The sequence below is a fragment of the Echiichthys vipera genome (genome assembly GCF_963691815.1).
Source record: "Echiichthys vipera genome assembly, chromosome: 2".
Lineage (NCBI taxonomy): Eukaryota > Metazoa > Chordata > Actinopteri > Perciformes > Trachinidae > Echiichthys > Echiichthys vipera.
Window position 1 is genome coordinate 38,509,820 of NC_139827.1, and position 18,081 is coordinate 38,527,900.

Sequence of the window (18,081 nt, forward strand, 5' to 3'; positions counted from 1 at the left end):
AACAGAACATGTCATAAAAATGAATGGTTCACAGAAAAAACAGGAAAACATGCCAGCACCATACCCCTTTAAAATAGTTAAATCAGACAATGCTAGTATTTAACGGACAAGAAGTTTAAAGTTTGAATGTAAGATGAGGACAAAATAGCGGCCGTGGAGAATCCAGTAAGATCCACCAAGATGCCTCTGTCAGTATCTTATAGAGTAACATGAGGGCAGCCATCAGCAGTACTTACTGCAATATAGGTAATGCTAATCGTTTAGCTGTGTTGTGTGTAGAAAAAGTAATATGACGTTGGGGAGCCCGAATCGCTAAATCCTCCTGAAAAACACACCCGTCACAGCTTATTGTGGTCGGAAACACACATGATGGAGCGGAGGTATTCATTTCCAAAGAGACAAGGATTTGATTAGGTTTTTTTTTTAACTGGTGGTAACATTATTAGTATAAGTAAGAATGGCAAGCTTATAAAATTTGAGTTAAAATGACAGAATGGTGCTGTTCTTGTAGGTCATCTGCTCATGGTTGACTCCAGGTGTCATGAGAGAACCTCAGTTGTGATTTGGTAGTATTCAGATAAAATTGAAAAGTTGGACTAAAATATGGTGTTTTATTCATCTATTCGTCTGTCTGTTTTTGTGACATATTCCCCACCATAATTATTCATATTCATATTTCTACTACCTTTATTCCCATTATTTCTACTATTCATTGGGATGGGAATCTCTAGGCATCTTCAATTTGATTACAATTCAGAGGACTGCACTGCGATTATAAAACAATTATCAATGCATCGTGTTTCATCTCTGTGATTGTTTCTATTATTGTACTATACAACTGCAAAACATATAAGTTATACTCACATTACTATAGCTATTATTATACTTACTGTTTTACTTTTGTGGTTGCTTGCATCTCTGGAACTGTCTCTCTTTCTGTGTTTGTGTCCGTCTTTGTCTCTCTCTCTTTCCATCTTTGTCTTTTCCCTCTCCTTTTCTTCCTCCCCAACCGGTCAAGACAGTTGTCCGTCCTCCATAGAGCTGGGTCTGTCAGGCGTTCTTGCCTGTTAAAGGGAAGGTTTTCAACGCTACTGTGCTCAAAGGGGGAATTGTTGGGTCTCTGTAAATCCTATATAACTCATAGATTGTGGTCTTTACCTACTTTGTAAAGTGTCCTGAGATAACTTTTGTTATGATTTGGCACTGTAAATAAAATTTAATTGAAAATACTTTTTCTATAAAGAATTTATTTTTTCACAATGACTACTAAGTACAATTTAAGCAAAGTATTAGTAATGATCCGCAATGAATTTACGTACAATATATTTTATAAAAAAAACTAAAACAAATAGAAGTGATGTGACATTTGCCAGCATATATACCTGCATTACAAAGAAAATGAAAAATCGGCATTGAAACAACAAGTTTTAACACTTAAAAAAAATGTTCAATTGAAAATAAAACACAAACATTAAAACATTATAATCTTACGATCATGATATGTTCTTTTATATTGATATTTCTAAGCATTATGATTTTTTTTTTCAATCTCAATCTTTAATTTTTTTCTTTAGTGTCTTTTTTCAAGGTCACCGGTTTTCAGTTTCAACTTTCTGTCACTCTTTTGGAGTGGAGAGGAGGGGCTTGAGGGGAGGGACAAGGAGGGGGCCTTTAAGGATAATTTGCATACTTTAAGCACCGTGATCTGTGATCAATGGCTTCCACAATTTTACCAGATCTCAAGTAAGTCTGTATTTCTGCCACTGTTTTTTCAAATAAGAAGCAGCCTGGTTTAATGTTAACTTTTAATGGACGCTGTGCTGTTTTGGCAGAGGTTAGCTGAACAAGCGCCAACGTTAATGCTGGCTAATACCTCAACTCAGCCCCCGGATGTTCATCTGTCCTCTATGATCTAGTATTTATCGTCTACTAGGCCTTTCAGGGCAGTGTTATTGCTGATACACAAGGCCTCATAAATGTGGTAATTATTGAAAAAACAGACATCAAGAAAAATCTATAGATTCAAATTGAAAAACCCATCATAATGCATAAAAATATTAAAATGAAAATGCAAAACATGATTGTGAGATGATTTCTTTTTTTTGTATTTTATTTTTAAGTTGAACATTTTTTCAGTGCTTACATTTTTTTCTTCAATACCTCAGTTAACGGTCACTGTTCTAGCTCCATACCTTATGACCTCAGCCCTCCCCTGACGGACACCTATACAGTGTCCTTCACGCATGACCTGGTGAGAAGACAGCTGACAAGACTCCACTCTGAAATTCGTAGACACCAACAGACTGAACAAACTGATCAGGAGGGCCGGTGGAGAGTCTGTCACCTCCTCTCGGTAATTCAGACTCAACCACACACAATCTTTGATCATCTTTATACTTCACTACTGTAAATATTAATTTCTATAAATTTACATTTGAGTCTTTTCTAATACATGTTTAGTCTGTATAATACTTGTTTGTATATCTGGAGTTGTGTAACAAAAATAATTTCCCCTGGGGATTATTCAAGTATTTCTGATTCTGATTAATGCTAACGGTAGTCCTGAGCAGCTAACATTATCAGTCATTGTGTCTAACGTGTATTTAACAGGGTGACACAGTAACGGGTCTGAAAAGTCAACCAACAGTGAGACAGAAACTGTGGCAGCTGCTATACTTACGATTTAATCAGCAGAGATAATATGGAGCCAAGTCAGCAGAAACACAGAAGATAAACAAGACTGTAGCTGAATACATTCGCATGGACCAGATCACCATTTACACTATGGAGAAACCTGACTAACAACTGATTCACCAACTGAATCCAAGGTTTAACCTCCTTCATGGAATCATTTAATGTCCACACAAATCCCTGAGCTCTACAACACAAGAAAACAAACAAGAGAACTTGAAAATATTTGTCATATATAGACCCTACAGTTATGTGCTTTCTTTCAAATTTTCACTGCATCAGGGGGCTGTTGCAGGAAGGCAGAATTAAAACGTCCGCGATAAATGAAAAAGCCAAACTTGATCTAGTCTGTTCTGATCATTCTGGTTAAATTAGTTGCACATGCACCAAACCAGGATGAGAAGCTACGGCTTTGTCAAGCGAGGTGTACCAGTGGAACTAAACACCTTTAAAGGAACAACACACAGCTATTGGTTCAGATATGTGGACGACAGATGGGTTAAAATCAAATCCAAACACTGACACTGTCTGACTGTCTGACTGTCTGACTGTCTACAGCAGGTACACAGAGTTATACTATTAACTGTCACTGATATATACACATATGAAAGGTCTCTGTCTCGCTCTGGGCTAATTTTATTTACAGCGCAGTGTATCTTAATCTATAACAATATATGGTATTAATTTGTTGATAATATTTTGTATTAAGAATCTGAATCGGTAAAATAACTAAGAATGTAGTGGAGTAAAAAGTACAATAGTTCTTCTGTAATGTAGTGGAGTATAAGTATAAAGTAGCATCAAATGTAATAAATCAAGTACCTCAAAATTGCACTTAAGTACGGTACTTGAGTAAATGTACTCAGTTACTTTCCACCTCTGCATCTGCGTGTGTGTGTGTGTGTGTGTGCGTATATATATATATATATAAATAAATATATATGGTGTATGTTTGCCATTGTGCATTCTCATAAAATAAGACATTATTGGAAAATGAATGTAGGTGTGCGATATTAACAAAAATCAATATCCCCATATGTGCATGCACTATAGTCACGGCTGCCGAATTGAGATTTAATTTCCAAACCAGAAAAAAACCCTGGCAAAACCGCCTAAATCTTTTGGCTGATAAAAGTCTAATCTGGCAACAGCGGCAGTAGTCCGCTACTAGTCTTACGAGACTTGATCATGCAGTGAATGTGTGGCCTCTCAAAATGGTGTGTTTTGATTGTTTTTCGCAAAATGAGGGAGATTCGATTTTGTGATTTCATCTATCGTGAAAAACAACAATTTAGATACTATCGTAGACCATATACACTACTGTGCAAAAATTTTTAATTTTTCGATACCAAGGAAGAAAATTAAAAAAAATAAAGGCAGAATTAAGAAAAAGATTAGAACAATAAAAACAACATCAATAACACTTTTAAAAAGTTGTCTGACATAGTGCAAAGAAAAACTAAAACACACAACTGTAGGGTGTATATATGACATATGTTCAAATTATCGCGTGTGATCTATTGTGCTGTATAGAGCAGGGATTTGTGTGGACATTAAATTATTCCACGAAAGTTGTCTTGGGGCTATTGCATGGAAGGTAGATAAGGGATTAGGCTGGGATATGCCTGTTATCCTGGCTTACTTTATCGATGACTCAGTTGCACCAGAGGCCATGGAGATTTATTCTGTGCTGGTGGCCCAGACCAGGCTAACAGCCAGGCTCGATTAATTCTGCTGCTTTATCTGTTCAGTCAGCTGTCACTCCGATCAAATCAAACATGTTTTACAATTGTTCCATGATCTTTTAGCCTAAGAGGGAGACCGAGCCTGGAAGGACACTGTCGAGGAGGAGCTGCTGACCCCGACGGTGCAAACAAGGATTACTTTATCTTTTTTATTAATGTACTTATAAATTAATTTAGTCAATGTACTAATCTACTTTTTATTTTAAATAAATTTAGTCAATGTACAAAATCTGCTTTTTATTCATTTTTAAATTAATTTAGTCAATGTACTAAATCTAAATCTGCTTTATATTTTTTATTTTTAAATTAATTTAATCAATGTACTAATCTTTTTTATTTTAAATTAATTATTCAATGTAATAAATCCACTTTTACTTATTTTTAAATTAATTTAGTCGATGTACTAAATCTGCTTTTTTATTTTTTAAATAATTTAGTTAATGTACTTAATCTAAATCTGCTTTATATGTATTTATTTTTAAATTAATTAAATCAACGTACTAATCTACTTTTTAATTTTAAATTAATTTATTCAATGCACTAAATCCACTTATTTATTTTTAAATTAATTTAGTCAATGTACTAAATCTGCTTTATATATTTTTATTTTTAAATTAATTTAATCAATGTACTAATCTACTTTTTATTTTAAATTAATTTTGTTAATATACTAAATCTGCTTTCTCTTTATTTTTAAATTGATTTAGTCACTGTACTTGTCTACTTTTTACTTATTTTTAAATTAATTTAGTCAATGTACTAAATCTGCTTTACATTTATTTTTAAATCAATTTAGTCAATGTACTAAATCTGCTTTTTTATTTTTTAAATAATTTAGTCAATGTACTTAATCTAAACCTGCTTTATATTTATATATTTTTAAATTAATTAAGTCAATGTACTAATCTACTTTTTATTTTAAATTAATTAAGTCAATTTACTATATCTGCTTTTCATTTATTTTTAAATTAATTTAGTCACTGTACTAGTCTGCTTTTTACTTATTTTTACATAAATTTAGTCAATGTACTAAATCTGCTTTACATTTATTTTTAAATTAATTTAGTCAATGTACTAAATCTAAATCTGCTTAATATTAATATAATCAATGTACTAATCTACCGTTTAGTTTAAAATAATTAAGTCAACATACTAAATCTGCTTTTCATTTATTTTTAAATGAATTGAGTCAATGTACATATCTACTTTTTATTTTAAATAAATTTAGTCAATGTACAAAATCTGCTTTTTATTCATTTTTAAATTAATTTAGTCAATGTACTAAATCTAAATCTGCTTTATATTTTTTATTTTTAAATTAATTTAATCAATGTACTAATCTTCTTTTTATTTTAAATTAAGTCAATGTACTAAATCTGCTTTTCATTTATTTTTAAATTAATTTAGTCACTGTACTAGTCTGCTTTTTACTTATTTTTAACTTAATTTAGTCAATGTACTAAATCTGCTTTACATTTATTTTTAACTTAATTTAGTCAAAGTACTAAATCTGCTTTACATTTATTTTTAACTTAATTTAGTCAATGTACTAATCTACTTTTTATTTTAAATTAATTTCATTCAATGTACTAAATCCACTTTTTATTTATTTTCAAATTAATTTAGTCAATGTACTAATCTACTTTTTTATTTTAAATTAATTTATTCAATGTACTGAATCCACTTTTTATTTATTTTTAAATTAATTTAGTCAATGTACTAGATCTAAATCTGCTTTATTTATTTTTATTTTTAAATTTATTTAGTCAATGTACTAATCTACTTTTTTTTAATTAATTTTGTTAATATACTAAATCTGCTTTTTATTTATTTTTAAATTGATTTAGTCACTGTACTAGTCTGCTTTTTACTTATTTTTAAATTAATTTAGTCAATGTACTAAATCTGCTTTTTTTTTAAAATAATTTAGTCAATGTACTTAATCTAAATCTGCTTTATACTTATATTTAAATTAATTGAATCAATGTACTTATCTACTTTTTAATTTAAAATAATTAAGTCAATGTACTAAATCTGCTTTTTATTCATTTTTAAATTAATTTAGTCACTGTACTAGTCTGCTTTTTACTTATTTTTAACTTAATTTAGTCAATGTACTAAATCTGCTTTACATTTATTTTTAACTTAATTTAGTCAAAGTACTAAATCTGCTTTACATTTATTTTTAAATTAATTTAGTCAATGTACTAAATCTAAATGTGCTTTATATTTATATATTTTTAAATTAATTTAATCAATGTACATATCTACGTTTTATTTTAAATTATTAAGTCAATGTACTAAATCTGCTTTTCATTTGTTTTTAAATTAATTTAGTCAATGTACTAGACTACTTTTTTTATTTTAAATTAATTTATTCAATGTACTAAATCCACTTTTTATTCATTTATAAATTAATTTAGTCAATGTACTAAATCTCATTCTGTTTTATTTATTTTTAAATTAATTTAATCAATGTACTAATCTACTTTTTATTTTAAATTAAGTCAATGTACTAAATCTGCTTTTCATTTATTTTTAACTTAATATAGTCAAAGTACTAAATCTGCTTTACATTTATTTTTAAATTAATTTAGTCAATGTACTAAATCTGCTTTATATTTATTTTTAACTTAATTTAGTCAAAGTACTAAATCTGCTTTACATTTATTTTTAAATTAATTTAGTCAATGTACTAAATCTGCTTTACATTCATTTTTAAATTAATTTAGTTAATGTACTAAATCTGCTTTTTTATTTTTTAAATAATTTAGTCAATGTACTTAATCTAAATCTGCTTTATATTTATATATTTTTAAATTAATTTAATCAATGTACTAATCTATTTTTTATTTTAAATTAAGTCAATGTACTAAATCTGCTTTTCATTTATTTTTAAATTAATTTAGGCACTGTACTAGTCTGCTTTTTGCTTATTTTTAACTTAATTTAGTCAATGTACTAAATCTGCTTTACATTTATTTTTAGCTTAATTTAGTCAAAGTACTAAATCTGCTTTACATTTATTTTTAAATTAATTTAGTCAATGTACTTAATCTGCTTTACATTTATTTTTAACTTAATTTAGTCAAAGTACTAAATCTGCTTTACATTTATTTTTAGCTTAATTTAGTCAAAGTACTAAATCTGCTTTACATTTATTTTTAAATTAATTTAGTCAATGTACTTAATCTGCTTTACATTTATTTTTAACTTAATTTAGTCAAAGTACTAAATCTGCTTTACATTTATTTTTAAATTAATTTACTCAATGTACTTAATCTGCTTTACATTTATTTTTAACTTAATTTAGTCAATGTACTAAATCTGCTTTTTTATTTTTTAAATAATTTAGTCAATGTACTTAATCTAAATCTGCTTTATATTTATATATTTTTAAATTAATTTAATCTATGTACTAATCTACGTTTTATTTTAAATTATTGAGTCAATGTACTAAATCTGCTTTTCATTTATTTTTAAATTAATTAAGTCAATGTACAAAATCTGCTTTTTATTCATTTTTAAATCAATTCAGTCAATGTACTAAATCTAAATCTGCTTTATATATTTTATTTTTAAATTAATTAAAGCAATGTACTAATCTACTTTTTATTTTAAATTAATTTTGTTAATATACTAAATCTGATTTTTATTTTTAAATTGATTCCGTCACTGTACTTGTCTGCTTTTTACTTATTTTTAAATAATTTAGTCAATGTACTTAATCTAAATCTGCTTTATTTATTTTTATTTTTAAATTAATTTAGTCAATGTACTAATCTACTTTTTTTTTAAATTAATTTTGTTAATATACTAAATCTGCTTTTTATTTATTTTTAATTTAATCACTGTTCTAGTCTGCTTTTTACTTATTATTAACTTAATTTAGTCAATGTACTAAATCTGCTTTACATTTAATTTTAACTTAATTTATTCAAAGTACTAAATCTGCTTTACATTTATTTTTAACTTAATTTAGTCAATGTACTAATCTACTTTTTATTTTAAATTAATTTCATTCAATGTACTAATCTACTTTTTTATTTTAAATTAATTTATTCAATGTACTGAATCCACTTTTAATTTATTTTTAAATTAATTTAGTCAATGTACTAGATCTAAATCTGCTTTATTTATTTTTATTTTTAAATTTATTTAGTCAATGTACTAAATCTGCTTTTGTATTTTTTAAATAATTTAGTCAATGTACTTAATCTAAATCTGCTTTATATTTATATATTTTTAAATTAATTTAATCTATGTACTAATCTACGTTTTATTTTAAATTATTGAGTCAATGTACTAAATCTGCTTTTCATTTATTTTTTAAATTAATTAAGTCAATGTACTAAATCTGCTTTTTTATTTTTTAAATAATTTAGTCAATGTACTTAATCTAAATCTGCTTTATATTTATATATTTTTAAATTAATTTAATCTATGTACTAATCTACGTTTTATTTTAAATTATTGAGTCAATGTACTAAATCTGCTTTTCATTTATTTTTAAATTAATTAAGTCAATGTACTAAATCTGCTTTTTATTCATTTTTAAATTAATTCAGTCAATGTACTAAATCTAAATCTGCTTTATATATTTTATTTTTAAATTAATTTAAGCAATGTACTAATCTACTTTTTATTTTAAATTAATTTTGTTAATATACTAAATCTGCTTTTTATTTATTTTTAAATTGATTTAGTCACTGTACTAGTCTGCTTTTTACTTATTTTTAAATTAATTTAGTCAATGTACTAAATCTACTTTTTTTTTTATAATTTAGTCAATGTACTTAATCTAAATCTGCTTTATACTTATACTTATTTTTAAATTAATTGAATCAATGTACTTATCTACTTTTTAATTTAAAATAATTAAGTCAATGTACTAAATTTGCTTTTTATTCATTTTTAAATTAATTTAGTCAATGTACTAAATCTAAATCTGCTTAATATTTTTACATTTTTAAATTAATTTAGTCAATGTACTAATCTACTTTTTATTTTAAATTAATTCATTCAATGTACTAAATCCGCTTTTTATTTATTTTTAAATTAATTAAGTCAATGTACTAATCTACTTTTTATTTTAAATAAATTAAGTCAATGTACTAAATCTGCTTTTTATTCATTTTAAAATTAATTTAGTCAATGTACTAAATCTAAATCTGCTTTATATTTTTTATTCTTAAATTAAGTTAGTCAATGTTCTAATCTACTTTTTATTTTAAAGTAATGTATTCAATGTACTTAATCCACTTTTTATTTATTTTTAAATTAATTTAGTCAATGTACTAAATCTGCTTTATATATTTTTATTTTTAAATTAATTTAAGCAATGTACTAATCTACTTTTTATTTTAAATTAATTTTGTTAATATACTAAATCTGCTTTTTATTTATTTTTAAATTGATTTAGTCACTGTACTAGTCTGCTTTTTACTTATTTTTAAATTAATTTAGTCAATGTACTAAATCTGCTTTACATTTATTTTTAAATTAATTTAGTCAATGTACTATATCTGCATTTTTATTTTTTAAATAATTTAGTCAATGTACTTAATCTAAATCTGCTTTATATTTTTTATTTTTAACTTAATTTAGTCAATGTACTAATCTACTTTTTTATTTTAAATTAATTTCATTCAATGTACTAAATCCACTTTCTATTTATTTTTAACTTAATTTAGTCAATGTACTAGATCTAAATCTGCTTTATTTATTTTATTTTTAAATTAATTTAGTCAATGTACTAATCTACTTTTATTTTAAATTAATTTTGTTAATATACTAAATCGGCTTTTTATCTATTTTTAAATTGATTTAGTCACTGTACTAGTCTGCTTTTTACTTATTTTTAAATTAATTAAGTCATTGTACTAAATCTGCTTTTTTTTTTAAATAATTTAGTCAATTTACTTAATCTAAATCTGCTTAATACATATATATTTTTAAATTAATTGAATCAATGTACTTATCTACTTTTTAATTTAAAATAATTAAGTCAATGTACTAAATCCGCTTTTTATTTATTTTCAAATTAATTTAGTCAATGTACTAATCTACTTTTTTATTTTAAATTAATTTATTCAATGTACTGAATCCACTTTTTATTTATTTTTAAATTAATTTAGTCAATGTACTAGATCTAAATCTGCTTTACTTATTTTTATTTTTAAATTTATTTAGTCAATGTACTAATCTACTTTTTTTTAATTAATTTTGTTAATATACTAAATCTGCTTTTTATTTATTTTTAAATTGATTTAGTCACTGTACTAGTCTGCTTTTTACTTATTTTTAAATTAATTTAGTCAATGTACTAAATCTGCTTTTTTTTAAAAATAATTTAGTCAATGTACTTAATCTAAATCTGCTTTATACTTATATTTAAATTAATTGAATCAATGTACTTATCTACTTTTTAATTTAAAATAATTAAGTCAATGTACTAAATCTGCTTTTTATTCATTTTTAAATTAATTTAGTCACTGTACTAGTCTGCTTTTTACTTATTTTTAACTTAATTTAGTCAATGTACTAAATCTGCTTTACATTTATTTTTAACTTAATTTAGTCAAAGTACTAAATCTGCTTTACATTTATTTTTAAATTAATTTAGTCAATGTACTAAATCTAAATGTGCTTTATATTTATATATTTTTAAATTAATTTAATCAATGTACATATCTACGTTTTATTTTAAATTATTAAGTATATGTACTAAATCTGCTTTTCATTTGTTTTTAAATTAATTTAGTCAATGTACTAGACTACTTTTTTTATTTTAAATTAATTTATTCAATGTACTAAATCCACTTTTTATTCATTTATAAATTAATTTAGTCAATGTACTAAATCTCATTCTGTTTTATTTATTTTTAAATTAATTTAATCAATGTACTAATCTACTTTTTATTTTAAATTAAGTCAATGTACTAAATCTGCTTTTCATTTATTTTTAACTTAATATAGTCAAAGTACTAAATCTGCTTTACATTTATTTTTAAATTAATTTAGTCAATGTACTAAATCTGCTTTATATTTATTTTTAACTTAATTTAGTCAAAGTACTAAATCTGCTTTACATTTATTTTTAAATTAATTTAGTCAATGTACTAAATCTGCTTTACATTCATTTTTAAATTAATTTAGTTAATGTACTAAATCTGCTTTTTTATTTTTTAAATAATTTAGTCAATGTACTTAATCTAAATCTGCTTTATATTTATATATTTTTAAATTAATTTAATCAATGTACTAATCTACTTTTTATTTTAAATTAATTTCATTCAATGTACTAATCTACTTTTTTATTTTAAATTAATTTATTCAATGTACTGAATCCACTTTTAATTTATTTTTAAATTAATTTAGTCAATGTACTAGATCTAAATCTGCTTTATTTATTTTTATTTTTAAATTTATTTAGTCAATGTACTAAATCTGCTTTTGTTTTTTTTAAATAATTTAGTCAATGTACTTAATCTAAATCTGCTTTATATTTATATATTCTTAAATTAATTTAATCTATGTACTAATCTACGTTTTATTTTAAATTATTGAGTCAATGTACTAAATCTGCTTTTCATTTATTTTTTAAATTAATTAAGTCAATGTACTAAATCTGCTTTTTTATTTTTTAAATAATTTAGTCAATGTACTTAATCTAAATCTGCTTTATATTTATATATTTTTAAATTAATTTAATCTATGTACTAATCTACGTTTTATTTTAAATTATTGAGTCAATGTACTAAATCTGCTTTTCATTTATTTTTAAATTAATTAAGTCAATGTACTAAATCTGCTTTTTATTCATTTTTAAATTAATTCAGTCAATGTACTAAATCTAAATCTGCTTTATATATTTTATTTTTAAATTAATTTAAGCAATGTACTAATCTACTTTTTATTTTAAATTAATTTTGTTAATATACTAAATCTGCTTTTTATTTATTTTTAAATTGATTTAGTCACTGTACTAGTCTGCTTTTTACTTATTTTTAAATTAATTTAGTCAATGTACTAAATCTACTTTTTTTTTTATAATTTAGTCAATGTACTTAATCTAAATCAGCTTTATACTTATACTTATTTTTAAATTAATTGAATCAATGTACTTATCTACTTTTTAATTTAAAATAATTAAGTCAATGTACTAAATTTGCTTTTTATTCATTTTTAAATTAATTTAGTCAATGTACTAAATCTAAATCTGCTTAATATTTTTACATTTTTAAATTAATTTAGTCAATGTACTAATCTACTTTTTATTTTAAATTAATTCATTCAATGTACTAAATCCGCTTTTTATTTATTTTTAAATTAATTAAGTCAATGTACTAATCTACTTTTTATTTTAAATAAATTAAGTCAATGTACTAAATCTGCTTTTTATTCATTTTAAAATTAATTTAGTCAATGTACTAAATCTAAATCTGCTTTATATTTTTTATTCTTAAATTAAGTTAGTCAATGTTCTAATCTACTTTTTATTTTAAAGTAATGTATTCAATGTACTTAATCCACTTTTTATTTATTTTTAAATTAATTTAGTCAATGTACTAAATCTGCTTTATATATTTTTATTTTTAAATTAATTTAAGCAATGTACTAATCTACTTTTTATTTTAAATTAATTTTGTTAATATACTAAATCTGCTTTTTATTTATTTTTAAATTGATTTAGTCACTGTACTAGTCTGCTTTTTACTTATTTTTAAATTAATTTAGTCAATGTACTATATCTGCATTTTTATTTTTTAAATAATTTAGTCAATGTACTTAATCTAAATCTGCTTTATATTTTTTATTTTTAACTTAATTTAGTCAATGTACTAATCTACTTTTTTATTTTAAATTAATTTCATTCAATGTACTAAATCCACTTTCTATTTATTTTTAACTTAATTTAGTCAATGTACTAGATCTAAATCTGCTTTATTTATTTTATTTTTAAATTAATTTAGTCAATGTACTAATCTACTTTTATTTTAAATTAATTTTGTTAATATACTAAATCGGCTTTTTATCTATTTTTAAATTGATTTAGTCACTGTACTAGTCTGCTTTTTACTTATTTTTAAATTAATTAAGTCATTGTACTAAATCTGCTTTTTTTTTTAAATAATTTAGTCAATTTACTTAATCTAAATCTGCTTAATACATATATATTTTTAAATTAATTGAATCAATGTACTTATCTACTTTTTAATTTAAAATAATTAAGTCAATGTACTAAATCCGCTTTTTATTTATTTTCAAATTAATTTAGTCAATGTACTAATCTACTTTTTTATTTTAAATTAATTTATTCAACGTACTGAATCCACTTTTTATTTATTTTTAAATTAATTTAGTCAATGTACTAGATCTAAATCTGCTTTATTTATTTTTATTTTTAAATTTATTTAGTCAATGTACTAATCTACTTTTTTTTAATTAATTTTGTTAATATACTAAATCTGCTTTTTATTTATTTTTAAATTGATTTAGTCACTGTACTAGTCTGCTTTTTACTTATTTTTAAATTAATTTAGTCAATGTACTAAATCTGCTTTTTTTTTAAAATAATTTAGTCAATGTACTTAATCTAAATCTGCTTTATACTTATATTTAAATTAATTGAATCAATGTACTTATCTACTTTTTAATTTAAAATAATTAAGTCAATGTACTAAATCTGCTTTTATTCATTTTTAAATTAATTTAGTCACTGTACTAGTCTGCTTTTTACTTATTTTTAACTTAATTTAGTCAATGTACTAAATCTGCTTTACATTTATTTTTAACTTAATTTAGTCAAAGTACTAAATCTGCTTTACATTTATTTTTAAATTAATTTAGTCAATGTACTAAATCTAAATGTGCTTTATATTTATATATTTTTAAATTAATTTAATCAATATACATATCTACGTTTTATTTTAAATTATTAAGTCAATGTACTAAATCTGCTTTTCATTTGTTTTTAAATTAATTTAGTCAATGTACTAGACTACTTTTTTTATTTTAAATTAATTTATTCAATGTACTAAATCCACTTTTTATTCATTTATAAATTAATTTAGTCAATGTACTAAATCTCATTCTGTTTTATTTATTTTTAAATTAATTTAATCAATGTACTAATCTACTTTTTATTTTAAATTAAGTCAATGTACTAAATCTGCTTTTCATTTATTTTTAACTTAATATAGTCAAAGTACTAAATCTGCTTTACATTTATTTTTAAATTAATTTAGTCAATGTACTAAATCTGCTTTATATTTATTTTTAACTTAATTTAGTCAAAGTACTAAATCTGCTTTACATTTATTTTTAAATTAATTTAGTCAATGTACTAAATCTGCTTTACATTCATTTTTAAATTAATTTAGTTAATGTACTAAATCTGCTTTTTTATTTTTTAAATAATTTAGTCAATGTACTTAATCTAAATCTGCTTTATATTTATATATTTTTAAATTAATTTAATCAATGTACTAATCTACTTTTTATTTTAAATTAATTTCATTCAATGTACTAATCTACTTTTTTATTTTAAATTAATTTATTCAATGTACTGAATCCACTTTTAATTTATTTTTAAATTAATTTAGTCAATGTACTAGATCTAAATCTGCTTTATTTATTTTTATTTTTAAATTTATTTAGTCAATGTACTAAATCTGCTTTTGTATTTTTTAAATAATTTAGTCAATGTACTTAATCTAAATCTGCTTTATATTTATATATTTTTAAATTAATTTAATCTATGTACTAATCTACGTTTTATTTTAAATTATTGAGTCAATGTACTAAATCTGCTTTTCATTTATTTTTTAAATTAATTAAGTCAATGTACTAAATCTGCTTTTTTATTTTTTAAATAATTTAGTCAATGTACTTAATCTAAATCTGCTTTATATTTATATATTTTTAAATTAATTTAATCTATGTACTAATCTACGTTTTATTTTAAATTATTGAGTCAATGTACTAAATCTGCTTTTCATTTATTTTTAAATTAATTAAGTCAATGTACTAAATCTGCTTTTTATTCATTTTTAAATTAATTCAGTCAATGTACTAAATCTAAATCTGCTTTATATATTTTATTTTTAAATTAATTTAAGCAATGTACTAATCTACTTTTTATTTTAAATTAATTTTGTTAATATACTAAATCTGCTTTTTATTTATTTTTAAATTGATTTAGTCACTGTACTAGTCTGCTTTTTACTTATTTTTAAATTAATTTAGTCAATGTACTAAATCTACTTTTTTTTTTATAATTTAGTCAATGTACTTAATCTAAATCAGCTTTATACTTATACTTATTTTTAAATTAATTGAATCAATGTACTTATCTACTTTTTAATTTAAAATAATTAAGTCAATGTACTAAATTTGCTTTTTATTCATTTTTAAATTAATTTAGTCAATGTACTAAATCTAAATCTGCTTAATATTTTTACATTTTTAAATTAATTTAGTCAATGTACTAATCTACTTTTTATTTTAAATTAATTCATTCAATGTACTAAATCCGCTTTTTATTTATTTTTAAATTAATTAAGTCAATGTACTAATCTACTTTTTATTTTAAATAAATTAAGTCAATGTACTAAATCTGCTTTTTATTCATTTTAAAATTAATTTAGTCAATGTACTAAATCTAAATCTGCTTTATATTTTTTATTCTTAAATTAAGTTAGTCAATGTTCTAATCTACTTTTTATTTTAAAGTAATGTATTCAATGTACTTAATACACTTTTTATTTATTTTTAAATTAATTTAGTCAATGTACTAAATCTGCTTTATATATTTTTATTTTTAAATTAATTTAAGCAATGTACTAATCTACTTTTTATTTTAAATTAATTTTGTTAATATACTAAATCTGCTTTTTATTTATTTTTAAATTGATTTAGTCACTGTACTAGTCTGCTTTTTACTTATTTTTAAATTAATTTAGTCAATGTACTAAATCTGCTTTACATTTATTTTTAAATTAATTTAGTCAATGTACTATATCTGCATTTTTATTTTTTAAATAATTTAGTCAATGTACTTAATCTAAATCTGCTTTATATTTTTTATTTTTAACTTAATTTAGTCAATGTACTAATCTACTTTTTTATTTTAAATTAATTTCATTCAATGTACTAAATCCACTTTCTATTTATTTTTAACTTAATTTAGTCAATGTACTAGATCTAAATCTGCTTTATTTATTTTATTTTTAAATTAATTTAGTCAATGTACTAATCTACTTTTATTTTAAATTAATTTTGTTAATATACTAAATCGGCTTTTTATCTATTTTTAAATTGATTCAGTCACTGTACTAGTCTGCTTTTTACTTATTTTTAAATTAATTAAGTCATTGTACTAAATCTGCTTTTTTTTTTAAATAATTTAGTCAATTTACTTAATCTAAATCTGCTTAATACATATATATTTTTAAATTAATTGAATCAATGTACTTATCTACTTTTTAATTTAAAATAATTAAGTCAATGTACTAAATCCGCTTTTTATTTATTTTCAAATTAATTTAGTCAATGTACTAATCTACTTTTTTATTTTAAATTAATTTATTCAATGTACTGAATCCACTTTTTATTTATTTTTAAATTAATTTAGTCAATGTACTAGATCTAAATCTGCTTTATTTATTTTTATTTTTAAATTTATTTAGTCAATGTACTAATCTACTTTTTTTTAATTAATTTTGTTAATATACTAAATCTGCTTTTTATTTATTTTTAAATTGATTTAGTCACTGTACTAGTCTGCTTTTTACTTATTTTTAAATTAATTTAGTCAATGTACTAAATCTGCTTTTTTTTTAAAATAATTTAGTCAATGTACTTAATCTAAATCTGCTTTATACTTATATTTAAATTAATTGAATCAATGTACTTATCTACTTTTTAATTTAAAATAATTAAGTCAATGTACTAAATCTGCTTTTTATTCATTTTTAAATTAATTTAGTCACTGTACTAGTCTGCTTTTTACTTATTTTTAACTTAATTTAGTCAATGTACTAAATCTGCTTTACATTTATTTTTAACTTAATTTAGTCAAAGTACTAAATCTGCTTTACATTTATTTTTAAATTAATTTAGTCAATGTACTAAATCTAAATGTGCTTTATATTTATATATTTTTAAATTAATTTAATCAATATACATATCTACGTTTTATTTTAAATTATTAAGTCAATGTACTAAATCTGCTTTTCATTTGTTTTTAAATTAATTTAGTCAATGTACTAGACTACTTTTTTTATTTTAAATTAATTTATTCAATGTACTAAATCCACTTTTTATTCATTTATAAATTAATTTAGTCAATGTACTAAATCTCATTCTGTTTTATTTATTTTTAAATTAATTTAATCAATGTACTAATCTACTTTTTATTTTAAATTAAGTCAATGTACTAAATCTGCTTTTCATTTATTTTTAACTTAATATAGTCAAAGTACTAAATCTGCTTTACATTTATTTTTAAATTAATTTAGTCAATGTACTAAATCTGCTTTATATTTATTTTTAACTTAATTTAGTCAAAGTACTAAATCTGCTTTACATTTATTTTTAAATTAATTTAGTCAATGTACTAAATCTGCTTTACATTCATTTT